This window comes from Cygnus atratus, chromosome 2, assembly GCF_013377495.2.
Source record: "Cygnus atratus isolate AKBS03 ecotype Queensland, Australia chromosome 2, CAtr_DNAZoo_HiC_assembly, whole genome shotgun sequence".
NCBI lineage: Eukaryota > Metazoa > Chordata > Aves > Anseriformes > Anatidae > Cygnus > Cygnus atratus.
The window spans coordinates 127559476-127576693 of record NC_066363.1 but is presented as its reverse complement, the minus strand read 5'-3'; the positions used below and the strand labels follow the sequence as shown (position 1 = coordinate 127576693).

Below are 17218 nucleotides of genomic sequence, written 5' to 3'. Positions count from 1 at the left end.
AAGTTGACTGAAGGGAATCAAGTGCTGTTGAATTCATCCCAGAATGGCCAAAGAACAAGAATTATATCTTTCTTTCCCCTTAAATAAGATTACAGGTCAACGAGAAAAAGAAAATAACATATTCATATCATCCATTTGAGAAATGGAGAAGAGCATGAATTGTAGGCTAGTAAGTGTTATTCTCATACATCATGGCAGAAATAATTCCTAAAGCACTGTGAGTTTGTTTTTTGTTTGTCTGTTTTGTTTTCTAGTGACAGAATACACTGGGAGCACAAGCCTCAATGATTTACAATAGGACTCTGCTGTGGTTTAACCCAGCAGACAGCTAAGTACCACACAGCTGCTTACTCGCTCTCCCCAGGTGGGATGGGAGAGAGAATTGGAAAGGTAAAAGTGCGAGAATTCATGGGTTGAGGTAAGGACAGTTTGACAGGTAAAGCAAAAGCCATGCATGCAAGCAAAGTCAAGTCAGGAATCCATTCGCTGCTTCCCATCAGCAGGCAGGTGTTCAGTCACTTCCAGGAGAGCAGGGCTCAGCACATGCAATGGTTTCTTGGGAAGACAAACGCCATCACTCTGAACATCCCTGCCTTCCTCCTTCTACCCCAGCTTTTATTGCTGAGCACAACACCACATGGTGTGGGACATCCCTTTGGCCAAGTTGGGTCAGTTGTCCTTGCTGTGTCCCCTCCCTGCTCCCTGTGCACCCCCAGCCTCCTCACTGGCAAGGCAGCACGAGAAGCTGAAAAGTCCTTGGCTCTGTGTAAGTACTGCTCTGCAACAACTAAAACACCAGTGTGTTATCACCATTTTCATTAAAAATCCAAAACACAGCATTGTGTGAGCCTATATGGAGAAAATTAGTTCTATCCCAGCCAAAATCTCAACAGCACCCACCCCTTACTTCATACCATTTACGACACGCTCAGGTCCCATACATCCTCATTAATCACCACCCTTTAATTAATACACAGATATCATCCCCTTGGTCTAAGGATCACCTCTTTGAAATGTTCATAAAATGTTCATAAAACGTCCACTGAGTTCTTTTAGTCCATGACTTATCTTCCATCTGTTATGGTGGTCATTCAGGACAGGAAAGGTGGTGTGTTGCATGGAGTTATTGGATGCCAACGCCAGCTCAGGTTGGGTCACTGCTGCACTTGCTATCTGTCTTGCAAGGCTCATCCTCCATTGGTTTGAGTGGTTCGTGCTATAGGAATTTCCTATAACATGCAATTCAGATCGTGGGTTACAACAGTTTAGAGGAATCCATCACAATCTCCACCCCTGGTTCCTTCAGACCAAGCTACAGGGTTTAACATTGCAATGAGCTCCTTTCCTTTCCCATGGTCTGGCTAGCAGCAAAGGGTTGGAGATTGTAATGGGTATGCCTTATCCATTACTTATATCCCGAAATTTCTTCTGAAATTCCAACTATCATTCAATTCATAAGCAGTGGCACAAAACGGGATGAAGGCAACACATACTCGTAACACAGTATCATGCCAAAGTAGTTGTTTTTTTTAAAGAATAGAGGAAATTGCACAGGATAAAATATATGTTGACTTTTGTTAGTTATTTGTTAAGTACCACATAACATTCAGACAGAGATAAGTACAATTCAGTGAAACTTGCATTGACTTGTTCAAGCTGTCAGAGAAAAACAAAGCATATGTGGGGTCGTTAATAAAGATTAAAAGTATCATCCACAAAATAAAGAAGAAACCATTTCCTCAAATTCTGTGCAGGACTTGATTGTTTCAGCTGTCAGTGTCATTGGAGAGTTTAGGAACTGAAATAAAGGTATGATTCTCCACCACAGATTTTTATTAGACTAAAACTAGTGTAAAGAGATGTCAGATCTCTACTGCAAACGGAAGTTATAGCTGCTGTCCGAATACCTGATTAATTACTCTGTTACATGACTCTACAGTTTATAAAGAACTCTTAGAAAATCCTGTCTCTGATGTAAGATTAAGATAAGGTGATAATCTTACACTAGAGTAAAAGGATATCAGCTGAGTCAGTTGGCCATACAAATGCATTTTTACTCATGCAAATCTGGACTAACTTCACTGAATTTTGCAAAGTTACACTTGCGTAACCAAGAGCCACTAGCTGCCTACCTATGAGTCAGAGGGCATGTCACAAAAAAGGAAAGCGGTCTGTTATTTTTATCAGTCACTGGCACCATAAACCATGAACTTCAACTGATACCACCGATTGGCTTAAAATTGCATTTTAATGATAGAAATGAATAGTCAATGTTGAGAATTCTCTCTGCCAAAGTTAATGATGGATTTGTCTGTTTGCTTTTTTACCTACAAGTTATGACATTGTGATGGGTGTTCATTGAAGAACTCATTTTCAGCTTTTTCCAATTCAAATGCTTCTTAAAGGTTGGTTCTCAAAATGGTTCTCAAGGCATCTGTCTCAAGGATCTCTCGGAGGATGTCTCTATGTACCAGGTCTCAGGTTTATACTGTTCCTGTTCCTTTTGTCTGTACTTGCATACTGTCTGGAGGCCCTGATGAGGACAAAAAACAATTGCTTGAAATAGTTTTCAGTATTTGTTGAAATGGCTTTCAATAGATCTTGACCTCATGCAAGTGTGAAGAGCATTCAAATAAAGACAGCAAGTGGGAGATTCAAAACAAACTAAAGGAGACATTTTTTACATACAACGTATGTTTAATGAAACTCCTTGACACAGGATAGTGAGTGCTAAAAATTTATATATGTTTAAGAAGAGACAAGATAAGAACACTGAAAAGAAATAAACAGGGGATGATTAAACGCACAGAAATCATTTCTATCTCAGGTAGTCCCTACACTACAAACCATTGTCAGCTGGGAATTTTCTCAGAGCAATTGTCAAGATATTATTCCTCTAAACTTGTCTTCTTTCCTAGGCATTTGCTTCAGGCTTTTGTTCAAGACAAGAGAGTCGTGCAGAATGACCTAATACAGCCTCTCTTCTGTGATGATCCTTGGCTTGTTTTCATATACAGAGTACAAAATGGACTTTAAAACAACAAATGCTGAAACAGATGGTTATGTCATGGCCTGGTTCTTCCCCCTCCCCAGGACTTACCAGTTCTATATATCAAGACAGATACCCTTTAATCCCTGCCTGTTTTCAGTTTCTGGGCTTTTATTTCCTTACAAGGAGTTAAATGGGAGATTAAGGCAGTACATGTAAAGGCCCTGGTTCTGCCTTCATTGTTTCCGCCTTTAAATGTTTGCCAAGATATGGCTTATCTCAGACTTCTTGTTTGCTTTTCTTACAGACCGGTATTTAACTGCACAAATAACCCAACAGTCATGTTAACATAATGTATTCATTAACTATTTTAGCAGTTCCTCATCCATCACTGTGAATATTAGAGCTTGACCTGGACACAGAAGCTATTGTCTTTAAGGACAAGCATCTATTTGGTTTACAGTTCATTCAACTGAATTAGCTTGAAGTGATGATAAGCATAGCTGAGGTTATTTAAATGTGAAGGAATATAATCTGAAACTCCAGATTTATATTTTCTTTACACTGTGGAGTTGTCTGTAATTGCTATTGTCAAATGTAGTTTTGAAAGAGCACAATGGAAAGCTGCATTTTCTTATTTTTACTTCAAGTGATTTTGCAGCTGCAACACTTTTCAACACCTGCTTTTAAATTTATACATGTTCTGTGAGAGGGCAGACCTTCCTTCCTCAGCAAAGATGGTGCTTCTGGTACAGCAGAACTAGAACTAATCCTCTACAGTGCAGTGGGAGGACCCAGGGACATAGCTCCATATCCCAGGGGCTGATGGTATTCTGGCACTTGCGGATCAGGGTGAGAGGTAAGTCACGTACCAAATAGCAGAAAAATATGAGGAGTAAGGGTTAAAAATCACAAGGAATAAAAAACTATTTCTCTAGATTCTCTGGGGAAGCACTGTGTCTTTTCTTACCGTCTTTACTCGCCTTTTCCTTCTCGTGCATGTTTCCAATCCAGTTCACATCCACAAGCTGAATGCATCATACAGCTTGGCAATTCTTTGGTTGGTGGATAAATTCAAAGCATTGCTTGTATACCAGTCTGTAGATTTAATAATTTAGCTGTAGAAAAAAAAAGGAGCACTGTTTGTTTTTTTTACCATTTAGAATAGAAGAAGGTTCGTTCCTGAACAGAGGAGAATGAGTTCAGAATGAGTTCTGCTGTAAATGTCTGAGGTCAAGTCAAAGAGTTCAGTCCTTGCTACTGTCATGCCAGAACCTTTTATAAACTCTGAATTCACACCAATATATAGATGACTACTCTTGGTTGTACTTTCTTAACTGGATTTTTTCATGTAAAAACAAATACGTCTCTTTCCAGTCTCATAGGAGAGCACTGGGTACAGGCTGCAAACACTCTCGGGTAACTTTCATGTTTAATTTACAATTGCAACACCCAACCTCACCCTGACATTTATAATCTTCTCAAGAAGTAATAGATCATAATAACTGTTTTTATATCCACCAGAATTTTAGAAGTCAAATTTTCACTGTGTGTAGTACATAAATGGACATAAGGTATAAACCATTTAATAAAAATGTTTACATTTTAAACTCCCAAAGGCTTCCCTGATGGTCCACGTTTACAATAGATTAGATTTATCATATAGCTACTTTATGAGGGCTCTGAAGTTACAGGACTGAGACTGAATCCATTTGGCTTGTTTCACTTTTGGACTTTCCCTTCTACTTAGCTGTCAAACAGCAGAAGTAGTACGACCCAGAGTTTTCTTGGTCAATGAAAAATAACTTTTAGTATGCTCTTTCAACAGCATTTCCATTGACAAAATATTAGTGGTCTTCCAGGATAACTATAAATAACATGCTTTTTTGGAGGGAACGGGAGTGGGTGGGGGTTAAATGGCAGGATCATCCTGTACCTTTGGAGAAGTTATTTCCCAGTACAACTCTAAGTCAATAATGCAACTGTTGGAAAGTTTTTGATGCACTACTCACCAATTTTGCCATATGGTCTGTACCACCAAAATGCCTTGAGGCTTGTTTTGGAAGGTCCAAAGCAAAACATTTCTCACAAGCAAAAGAAGATTTGGGTGTTGTCAGGAAAGTTTTCATGGACAGTGAAAAGCACCAGCAGCTTACTGAAATGCAGAGAAAAAAAGAACAACATGCAGTAATAAAACACAGAATGACAGAATGTTAGGGATTGGAAGAGACCTTGAAAGATCACCTAGTCCAATCCCCCTTCCGGAGCAGGAACACCTAGATCACATCACACAGGATCGCATCCAGGTGGGTTTTGAATGTCTCCAGAGGAGACTCCACAATCCCCCTGGGCAGCCTGGTCCAGTGTTCTGTCACCTTCGCCGTAAAAAAAAAAGTTTTGTCTCATATTTAAGCGGAACCTCCTGTGTTCCAGCTTGCACCCATTGCCCCTTGTCCTATCATTGGATGTCACTGAGAAGAGCCTGGCTACATCCTCCTGACACGCACCCTTTACATATTTACATAGTGTATAATGGACATAAAGGCAACAATTGGCTCATGAGATTTAGCATTATATATATAATACTTAATATTTAGTAATTATATATATGTTTAGTTACATTTCAATAAAATGAAATATTATTTTTCCTCTTGAAGAGAAAGATTACATGTATGGTTACAGTTCTGAAAAGCAAAAAGGAAGTAAAATTAAGACACTTTGCAAAGTGCAATATCCAAATGAATTTCAAAGATGATTTTCATCTTTCTACAGTTAAATATATCTTAATTTTTTCTAAAACAATGAAAATATAAAATTTCCACACGCTCTATAGATTAAAATTTTTACCTACAACTGATTTTAGAGTACAATCTGATTCAATGACAGATATTCCAAAACATTAATATATCAAAGAAGATATTTATATTTACTTTGTGATGTTGTACAGTTAATGTGGTTTATTTATAAATTTTATTAATCCTTATGTTTTATTTAATAAATTGTATAAAAATAACATAACACTGTTTTTATCTTATACATAATACATATTGGTTATTAGGTTTATTATATACTTTGTTAAATTCACTATCATCACTACAATCAAATTCATATTATTTATGAAACAAAAGTAATAGTAAAGTTATTATTAAAGGTAAAGAAAGAAATGGAGCTTGAGGAGGGGGAGGAAGACAAGGGAGCAACCAAGGAGAATGAAGAAAATCTGAGTAGCAAAGAAAAAAAGAAAAAATTGCATGGGAAACACGAGGACAGGTGTACAGGAAAGAAACAGAGAGAATGAGAGAATCAAATTCCATGAGATGGAGAGTGTCATTCGGTATCCACTGAACTCAGCTGAATTTGGAAGCTGTTCATCATCTAACAGGAGTATCTAGCATTTTCAAGAAAATAAATGCCAAATAAATGGAAAGCATAACTAGACATAGACTTGGAGGGACTGAGTCACAGAGATCAAATAATAAGGAAGCAAATAATGTATAGCAGGAAAGAAAGAAGAAAGGTTGAAAGGTCTTCAACAGGTTGAAGAGATAAGGGGGCAAATGATAGCTTGAAAAATGATAACCAGAAATCACCAGAAATCAATAATATTTCAGAGAATGTTATTTTAGAGAGGGAGGTGGGAAAAAGAAATGGAGGGAGGGAGGGAATTTCATGGTAAAAAGTGAAAAAAATGGGAATGTAGGGAGAGAAACCACACAAGATAGGAGAGATATCCAGTGTGAAGCAAAGTGCTGGTGAAGAAAAGAAGGAAATGTATAAAGATGGGTGGAGGCCTGGAGAAAATTCCAGTTGTCAGAGCTGCAAAAGAAGAGAATGAGAATGGAAATTTGAAGAGTTAGCACAATAAAGAATAAAATTAGAGACAGAAGCATGAAAGAGATCAGTGCAAACATTCATTTATTTCAGAAATGAAGCTATGCTGTGCATATTTGTCTGTCTGAAAATATTTTTAGGGAAAAGCATTTTTCCTTTGTACAAGCAAAGGAGAAACAGTACAGCAAAAGAAATGGAGCAGCACTGCCTAATGTCTAATACACTTAACATTGATATTTTTCTGATCACCAACTCCTTGCCAGCCAGCTCTGTTCTAGTGAGTCTGACCTATAAATTTTTTCAATGCAGTAAACTCAATCGTGACCAAAGCTCACAGGCATGGGCACCAACCTTTCATGCTTTTGATTGCTTGCTTGAATGGCTGCATTGGCCTAAGTAGTACTCTCCATTGAATTGAGCAACTTAACCTTTTGCACTGTGGCTAGTTCCACTGTCCCTTGTCAGGACACAAAACAGAGGGGCAACAGAGACTGGGATGAGGAAAAGAAGGAGCAGAAAACCAATGCTGCTCCATCCCTCGTCCACATGAAGGCCATAAAAGCTTCTGCTTCTCTCACTATGTGACATAAATGCTCACAGATGAAAAATGAAATGGAGGAAGCAGAAAGAAGGTTGACATTGAAAAACAGAGGAGATCCTTTATGATATTATGGAAGAGGAACAGAAATGGCAGCGAGATCTTGGGTGGTGATCCTCTACTGGTGTGTCATGAGAACTGCAGTGCTGCCAGCTGGGTGGCCCACAGGTGGCCCATGGCTGCAGTCCATCAGGTATGGACATACCTCTCACTCCCACCCCGCCATCATGGCTGCCAGTTTCATTATTGCACCTGCTGAGGGCCCGCTGGGCTCCTCCGACTGCCCAAGGCCTTGGCGCAGGCCAGGTCCTCTGGCCGGTCAAAGCCTGTTCGAACTGGCCATGAAAAGAACTGGCAGTTCTCTACTGTGAGGGTACCCAAGCACAGGCACACATTGCTCAGAGAGGTTGTGGTCTCCCTCCTTGGAGATATTCAAAAGCTGTCTGGACATGGTCCTGGGCCACTGGCTCAAGGTGGCTCTGCTTGAGTGGAGGGGTTGGACCAGATGGCCTCCAGGGGTCCCTACCAACCTGTGGTTCTGTGTAGGCAATGACCTATCCCTTCCTTCTAGGAGGTGGTGGTCTTTGATGTCCAAGACCCTCTGTACCCATGAGGGATGAAGCAAAGGCTTGTGAGGTGGGGAGGACTCACAAGCCAGTGCTCCCAGTACTCCCACGGTTGCTCTGTTTTTGAAGAGGTTCCCCATAGCCCTTGTTCAGTCTCCTGAGCAGCTGGGGCAGGTTCAGTGGTCATAGCTGAACTCCAGTGACCTCAGAAGAGGACAGGAAGGGATGGGAGGCAGCTGAACCTACTTTTGCAGATGACAGCACTTGGGACTTTAGGAGGGGGGAAGTCAAGTAACTGTGCCCTGAGTGGAGCAGATGACACAGTTGGCCAAGTAAATGTGAAGTACCTAGTCAGCCTGTTCTTTTCTCTGCATGAAAAATGAGAAGAGTGTTGCTATGAGGACTTGTTAATGTTTTTTAATAATCTGGAAAATAGAAACTTAGTAATTAATTACATATTATTAGTATGTATTCTCAAACTAGGATGGAAACTCTTCTGTCATAGATGATTCATGATAATATGAAGCTGCCAGTGTCACCTATGATGTCAATTCCTTGGCAAGAGGGAAGCTTTCTAAAGTAGACTCTGAAATGACAATTTTTATCTTGATCATTCATCACAGTTTTCTTCATGGTCAAGAATGCCTTTCTCTGAATGATCATATTGTTGAGATAATTAAAACAATATAAAATAAATGGGATGAATAAATGTGTTTTTCTTACAAAACTCAGCATTGAACAAGGAGTATTATTTTGTGACTAGATTTCTGCATGCAGCAAGGGTGTTTATAGCAATACAGATGGCTTGTGATTCAACCTTAATTTAAGTTTCTGGCTAGATCATGCTTTGTATCAACTGAAATTATAATTTTAATACCAGTTCTGTATTTAATTCCAAAACTGTTGGAGTTGTGTATTTGTTTACATATTTTGATCCAAGAAAAAATCTAAATGGCAGTAAATAAACAGCATCATGAAATCACTATTTATTTATCAGTACTAACAGAATTCATTTGGAGTGAACTAATTTTCCAAAAGGGAGTTTAAAGGTCTTGTGGGTTTTTTTTTTTTTGTCTTTTTATTATTATTAATATTGTATTTATTTTCGAGCATTTAAACTTTATTAGCATGTTGCTGAAAATGCTGGATTTGTGATGAATACTGTTCTCACTTGTGCCTTTCTGTGTAATAGGCTTTAAGTTAGTAAATACACTTCAGAAGTTATGGGCTCCAAGTACAGATATTTCCTTATAATCTTACCTTTTGGGAAAAACACCCTGTGGAAATTTTCTCCTGTAAAATACGGTAGTTTAATAGTTTTACTACTTTGCTCTGCTATTTTTATAGACTGATTATTGTACGTAGATACATTATGAAAGTATATACCAGGAAGAAAGAAAATTTGCTTAAGCTGTAACAACATTACTAGTACAAGAACAATGGGGTATGACTAAACTATGAAAGCTGGAAATAAGCTTAGGTTACAAACTTTAATCATTGAAGAAGTGAGATTCTGCAGTAGATGCTTTGCAATAGATAGGGGAGCCAGAAGCCAAACTTATTTTAAGACACAACCTGACAGAAAAGTTTGACACACCGAAGAGGTGTCATAGGACGAGGAGGCATGATTTTGGCGTTTTCCATGGTAGTTTACAATTTAAAGCCTCATGCTGTGAAAAGGGACAGAACTATTTTAAGTATGAACAAGTAGGCTCTACCTTCCAGCCCTTTGATCTTTGACCTCTGCACCCAAATGAGGAGATGGCCTCAAAAATTGATAGTTTAAAAGCACTGGTTCAAAGACTTGTAAAAAAAAAAACAGGGAAAAATAGAGGCGTTTCAGGGCAGACATGAAATGCAAACTAAGGAAGAGAAAAAGCAACAAAAAGTACTTGACAAAATGGTGCCTTTTTGTTTGTGATAAACCTGCTCTTAATTCTCTCCACTTAGCACTTTGTTTCAGATGAAGAAAGGAAATAGACTTGCTGAAATTCATGTAATAATGATAAGCAGGGGAAGCAATGCCCTGAAACTGAGCTCTCTTTTTAGACCTCCAAATCCAGAATATTAAAATTATTAGGCTTTTTGCAAATCAACTGTGGCACAAAGCTTAGGGGATACTCCTCAAATATCTCTAAAAGCAGCATAGTGGGACAAATTTAGGCAAGTTCTTAGTATGTGCTTTTTTATTCCTGAAAGTGAAGTAAACAGCTAATAGGATGTTCCCCTCACTTGTTTATAACCAACCACCAGACTGAGCATACATTAGCAATTTCAGTAAGACTAAACAGTAACAATGAAGGTTCATGTTTCTTAGGAAAGAAAGGGAAGGAAAACACAAAGATGTGAATTTAAGGAAGCACATTTCAGTACCTTTATAGTGTATGTTATACTTTACCTAGAATTTAATGTAGGAACAAGAGGAGTTCAGGAGAGATGACGATTTCTTAAGCAGTCTGTTATATCAACTATTACAATGAGGAAGAAAGAAAATGTACCAAGATGTTTTTAGGCAGATTTGAAGTTCTCTATTATCCTCAAAACACATGGCACCATTCAAATTAGGCTAAATTATGACCAGTGTTAATCAATAACCTAAGAATATAGGCCCAATTCATAGAATAAAATATCTCTTCCTCTAGTTAACTATGTCAAAAGTTATCAGAACTGAACTTTAAAAAATTTTTTAAAACTTTAAAAAAGTTATCAGAACTGTTAGCTGAAATACAAAGCAGAAGTATATATTAATTTGTCATTGTTTGTCATTGGGCTACTTCTGTTACAGGCCTGGAAAAGTTTTTCAGAAATCATACCTCATCTTCCTTACACACACTGTATCAGTCAGACTTCAGAGACCAAAGGGAAAAAATAATCTATCATGTACAAAAACTCTGTTTTAAACACAGCAGCAAGGTTCACAGTCAAACAGAGGTACTACCATTTGGAAAATTATCTAGTGTTTTCTTAAAGCTACTTGAACAGACAGTGTGGAGTCATTGCCACTTGAGAAAATTATGCAAATGCCTTACCCAAACACTCCTGACCATAAACCATGTACTTGTACTGAGCTCCTTTTGGTAAAGCACAATGGATACACTTCATCAGCAAATCTTCAAGTGTAGTCATGTAAACCCCATAAACATTTGGCATGGCTAGGCTAGAAAGGAAAATTCCACATGCACTCACCTGAAATCTGTCTCCCATGTAGTACAGTTAAGAATAAGACAGTTGCTAAAATAATATATGTAGGTGTTTAATGGACTTTTCTGCAGCTTAAGGAATGAAGAAATACATGTTCCCAAACAGCTAATTAGCTCCATTTTTAAATCTGTCCCATGTTCAATATTTCATTGCAAGCAGAGAAGTGAAAAAGCTTAACATAAAAACTACACAAATAAGCACTTGCACTTCTGCTGAACTTTCCAGCTGGTGACGCTGGGGAAGCTCTGGAACAGTGGGAGCCACATTGAACAACCACTGGTTATTATTTTGAACACTTTTTCAGAAGTCACATTGAACCTAGTCAGGCCACTTCCAGAGTAAGTTCAGTGAATGAGAAATTTACAATTGGTAGCCAGTGAATTAACTGGTCTGATCTAAGTTTTAGATAGTCTGAATATGAGACTCAAATAATAAAACTCAGAAAATGTTAGTCCAACTATAGAAGAAAAAAAAAAGTTTCCACAAGCTTTTGTAAAATTAAACTTTTGCTTTTGGATAAATTACCAATCTATCAGACTGATCACTGTCAGACCATGCTCTATCAGTCATGCCCATTATATGCAAGTGGTTTAAGGAATTTTATTATGTGAAAATAACCTGTTTCTAAACCTTACCTTTGTACATTACTCCCACATGAATTGCATTATATATGGACATCATATATTATATATGGACATTATATATTACATATGGACATTAACTGTGGGCCTGACCTCAGAGGTCCTAACTGCCCACAGTCTTACTGAGTTAGGTGAGAGCTTTAAATTCCCAGTAGCCTTGATAATTAGACTGATACATTCTCATATGCAGTCACGCAAAGAGCATTGTGTTATAGATGAAGTATTCACAATATTAAATGGATCTCTGTTATTTAAGGTCTGGAGAATTGGCATTGTCCTTTGCAGATTACTGCAAGAAACTTTGTTATATTTATCTGTGATGGAATTTGAGTGTTGAAGAAACGTAAAGTTAGAAATATGCATGTATTTTCCTCATGGAAAGCTAGGAAATACCAAAAGTATCTGTCATATCAATTACAGCTAATGCCAAGCAGCTATTATTACCAAGAACTTTGCATTAGAGCATATAAAACTTGATAAATTCCCTACTTTCTTAAGCTCAGCAAGCAATTACTTTAAATTAAACCATTTTGCTAGCCAGAATCAGTCGGTGCAACTCCAATATCCTTACACAAAGCACCGTAAATACGAATGGCAGCAGTGATATAATAGGCAACATTAAAATAGGCCATTATCTCATGGAAAAAAAATAATATATGTATATATATAGAGAGAAAAAAGTCTGCATAAGGTTTTGCCCTTTATTCTTTTTTTGTAAAGGTTTGAAAGGGACACCACCACCCCTCCAATTTTCCTATTCCCATAGTCAAAGCTAGGACTCTACCAGCTCTGGTAAAACTGTTAAAATAAGGAAGTATTCTGTTTCTGTTTTTTCTCATTTATGACACAAGTATTTAACTCAATCCTACTGTATTCTTACAGTATTAGTGTTAATGAATATGTCTCATTTAGTTTTGTTAAGCACCTTTAGACTGCCAAATGCCAGTACTGTTGAAGTACACCATATAATTGTGACACAGTAACATTAGACAATGTCAGCCTCCTATTCCAAAATTCAATTCTGTGGTTACATGTCAACAGGACACAACATTACAAAAAGTGCCCACAGCCAGCAGGAGCCTGGGGAACTGCAGGTTACAGGGCAAACAGCCCAGATTAGAACCACTCCTGCGCAAACAAACACAAGATGAAGGACTGCAGTGTAGCAGGACAAAACCACTTTTGAGGCAAGGTCCTGCGGAGAGATTAATTATAATACATACAAAAACATAACATTTATTAATACCTAATAAATCGTTAATGGACGTAAGCAGGAAAGTTACTTACTGCTGTCCTGGATTCATGTTCTAAACTGTGGCTGAAATACAGAGTATCTCCTTAAACAGAATCATTATTGAATGGGTCAATGAACCATGTAAAAATAATACTTGTTTCCTAGCATAAAGAATGCCCAACAAAATGTTGTTTAGTTATGCTCTCACACACAATAAGCAAAGTCTCTTCTCTATCTGCTCATCACAAGACTACATCCTGTGATTGTATCCCCTCCACAACACAGTATTACATGCACTGCAGCATAGCTTTCTATCATCAGCTGTGGATTTATTCTTTATTCAAAAACAAATACAATGAGATTGTCTTTGACAATGAGAACTGATTGTCTTTGACAATGAGAACTGATTACCTTAGGGTAATCAGTATGCTAATACAACTTAGCTTTTTGCAGGTCCTGTTTCAGAGTCTCCATAAATGTTTTCCTGGTTCATTTTCTCTCCCATAACATGATGGTGCTGAAGCATCAGTAGGAAGCATTAAGCCAAAGCCTGCATTTCAGATCTAATTCTTGCTGAGGCAAGAATTCTGCCTCTTCCTTACAGTCCTTGCTCCACAGAAAGCCCTCTTGGTGTTTCCTTTATGCAACATAATCTGTATGAACCAAAACACCTTTTGCAGTTTGGAAGACCAAGAAAAGTTTTTCAGTCTTTCTTCAAGGCAGTTGGTCTGAGGAGAAAAGGTATCTCCAGTCTTTAAATAATAATACCTGCCTCTTTACTTCAAGATGTATGAAAGAAATTTCATGGCTGATCTGACTGGTACCTTGACTTTATTGCCCCTGCTCTGAAGAGGCTGTCTTTGGGCTGTCTTGTGAATGTCAAGCACAAATAACTTAGCCTTGTGTCCTTTTTTCCCTTCCGTGTCTTTAAGAACAAGATATGAATATGCTTGAACATGTTGGGCACCTAGCTGTCCAAACACTTTGAGGGATTTCTGAGTTTAAGCATTGCCACTCGTGTTGGGTTAGAAGCTTGGTTTGCTTCTCCTCCTGTATTTCACACAAGGCTTGAACAAGGCTTCACACAAGGCAATGAATTTCATACAGTTACGGCTGGACTTCCACCTCCATGTGCTGCTACAGATGGACAACTGCAGTCTCAGCTGATGTTGCCAGTGCTGCTGTTCTGCCAGCCATTTAGGGAAGATTTTCATCTTTCCCTTTGTGCAAAAGAATCCTGAGAATTTCTTATAACACAAAAGAATGGGCAGAACATATATCCAGTATATCCAGTATTAAGAAAATTAACTAAGCACAGTTATCTTTTAACTTTTATATACATACATATATATATATATATGAGAAATCTGTTGTCTTCTTGTTTGCTTAAGTTTCCTTATATCACAGTCACAATTTACACAACAATAGAAAAATTAAATCAGCTATAGCTTTTTGGTTCTCTTTCAAGTCCAAAGAATAAAAAAAATTATGATGCTGTTCTGAAGTCAGTCCTAAACATACATTCTTGGACTTGTTTTAAAAAGCTTCTTTATTCCAAAAATAACTCCATATTCCAAAATTGTTGATTCAGTATGTGCTGCCCATCTTAAAAGCTTAAACAGCTTTTAAAAACTTAAGCTCTGCATGTATTCTTTGTTTCTGAAAGGTATTGTGAAGCTTTCATCGTCTCTGTAACAGGTTGATTAAAACAAAACTTTTCAAGGCAAAGACTTAAAACATGACTCATGGCATAATGACTTTAAAATCAAATTCAGATCTGATGTAAGTAGATGCATCACTAATTTTTTTGTAATAATGACTCATACCAGCTCTGACTGTGGCTCTATTAGAAACTACAATCTTGATACCTCCATTACTGCAACATTGGCCAATTTTGTTTCCTCCTTAAGTTTTAATGGCTTCTGCCTCTGTGTTTTAGAGCAGTCTAAGAGTTATCACAATGGAAGGGTCCACAACTCATTAATGCACCAGATTTGGACAAAGGGCATCTGGCCTCAACTAGCACAGACTGCCTGTGAGTTCTTGTCTCTGGGGCTATTTCTATTAAAGGAGTCAACAAGCTAAGCGATAAATCCTTCTACTGCCTCTGGCTCTGGGGTGCAATCCAGACCTCTAGTTTGGTGTCAGGCTTATGATAAGGTGTCTGAGGAGAGTTATGCAGCCCAAAGCAGATGGACATTTCTGAACAGCAGTCCAACTTAAATACCTGTATTAGGGAGCAGGCTTCACTATGCAGTCAAGAGACGTATTTCTTCACAGTCTTTCCCTCCACTGGTTTCAGTTCAAGTGAGAGATAACAAATACATCCCACAAAGTGGCAATCCAGGAACCTTTGTCCACCATAGGACAGCCACCCACAGCTAAGCAAGAGAAGATGATGGTGCTTCTCTGCCGCTAGACACCTACTACAGTTCATTTGTCCCCTAGAACCTGAATTCCTTCCTCTTCACTGTACCCATGTTACGCACCTAAAAATATTATTTCCGTGAAGTCAGCATTTGCTAACTCCATTTTTAAATACAGCTGCCAGAGAAGGCTGTGTGGTAATCCCTGCCCTCCATAGCATAGCTGAATGACTGCAGTCTCAGCCTTCCACTTGTTCAAACCATGCTTAGTCAAAGGAATTGCTTCTGACTCCTCCAACGCCAGACGCATTTTGTGCTCATAAATCAGGCAAAAGAGGGAGCCTGACTCTGCAGCCTGCTGCATAGGGTACATATCTACAAAGGAGGAGCTTTTCTCTCTACTTCTGACACTTACCAACTTCATATTCAGTTGAGGAGATTTCACTTTCTGTGAGGTAAATACCTCAGCAACCAGGTGACAGAAGCAGTGGTCTTCTCACACCTGGTCTAGCCCCATGAATGATGTATTTTCTGTTGCACACAGACATCACCTGCTAAAACACTTGAAGTTAGGTAACCTTTCTGAATAAAGCCCTAAACGAGCAATTTTCAGGACAGCAACTCTTTCTCAACAGACAGAACTTTTTGTCCAGTTTAAATGCAGGAGCATTCAGCTTCTGACTTGAATGATCAACTAATGATGCAGATTAAATAACACAGCACCAAATATGTCTGTTCTCAAGCCTCTACATCCAGTGTTAGCAATGGTATCGTATCTTGCTATAAAGCTACCAAAAGACAACAGTTGATGATGTCTTACGTAGAAACAGAGTGAAGGGGAACACATACTCACACAGAACTATTCCAGTAACACCAACAGTCCGACTTGTTCCCTCTCTGCATGATCCCCAGCTCTGCCTGAAAAGCAATCTCCTTTAGAGAAGCTACTTCTTTAGTCATAGATAGGCATGCAAAGAACATCTTTAATCCTTCCCAGGCTGCTGGTGGGGACTGTATCTGCCTTCAGAGGGATTTAGACAGTGTTTACAATCCTATAAGCATCTCAAAAATTGCACAATAAAACAGAGTTTGGACCAAGAAAGGATGATTATCATTTTGTTAATTTGAAAAAAAATCAATTATATTTTCATCATTTTAACTTTAGAACTGGATTTTTTAAATAAATATAGTAATATATGTAACTGTCAATTATCTGTTTTTAGCAGAATAACCAGGAAAGGGATAAAAAGGGATATTATACAGAATATACATAAATAATCTGAATTAGATTAATATGGAATTATTCTGTGTGTGTTAGTTTACACAATACTCATTTATACAATATTTATTTTTTGAACTGTAGTAAAATTAATGCTGATGTAATGCTAAAATGAAAATAGCTAGAATTCAAGTCTGCAAATTCCAACAGATTCTTCCGCCAACATCAAGCTTATCCACAGCTTAACTAGTTAATGGTGCAACATTTTTAACAGCACATGGAATAAAGCACCATGATTGTAATTTAGAAATAAAAACGGAAATCAAAATGCTACTGAAGTACTGTATGAGTGAGTTAATAGTATTGTAGGAACTCTGGCTTCTGGAATTTCCTGAGTTTTGCGTGCCTGACTTTCTGACTTGGTATTGCACCAAACCTAAAAATTTCCTTTTAAAGAAAGGAACGAAGAAAAAATATACTTTGTTTGGGATCTTTCTACATGTGTTTGACTTCCTCAACTCATCTTGTAAATGGCCTAAGTGCAGCTGTACACCTCTTTGTCTAACATGAACT

The 17218-nt window shown here is 38.0% G+C and overlaps 1 long non-coding RNA gene across 1 annotated transcript; it reads right to left on the bottom strand.

The window, feature by feature from the left end:
* Positions 1-2356: 2356 nt before the first annotated feature.
* LOC126913204 (uncharacterized) lies at positions 2357-16104 on the bottom strand. Its single transcript, XR_007707906.1, has 4 exons — positions 15842-16104; positions 5002-5144; positions 3960-4107; positions 2357-2533 (listed from the first exon to the last, which is right to left on the bottom strand). It is a non-coding gene; the product is annotated as an uncharacterized LOC126913204 (long non-coding RNA).
* Positions 16105-17218: the final 1114 nt, after the last annotated feature.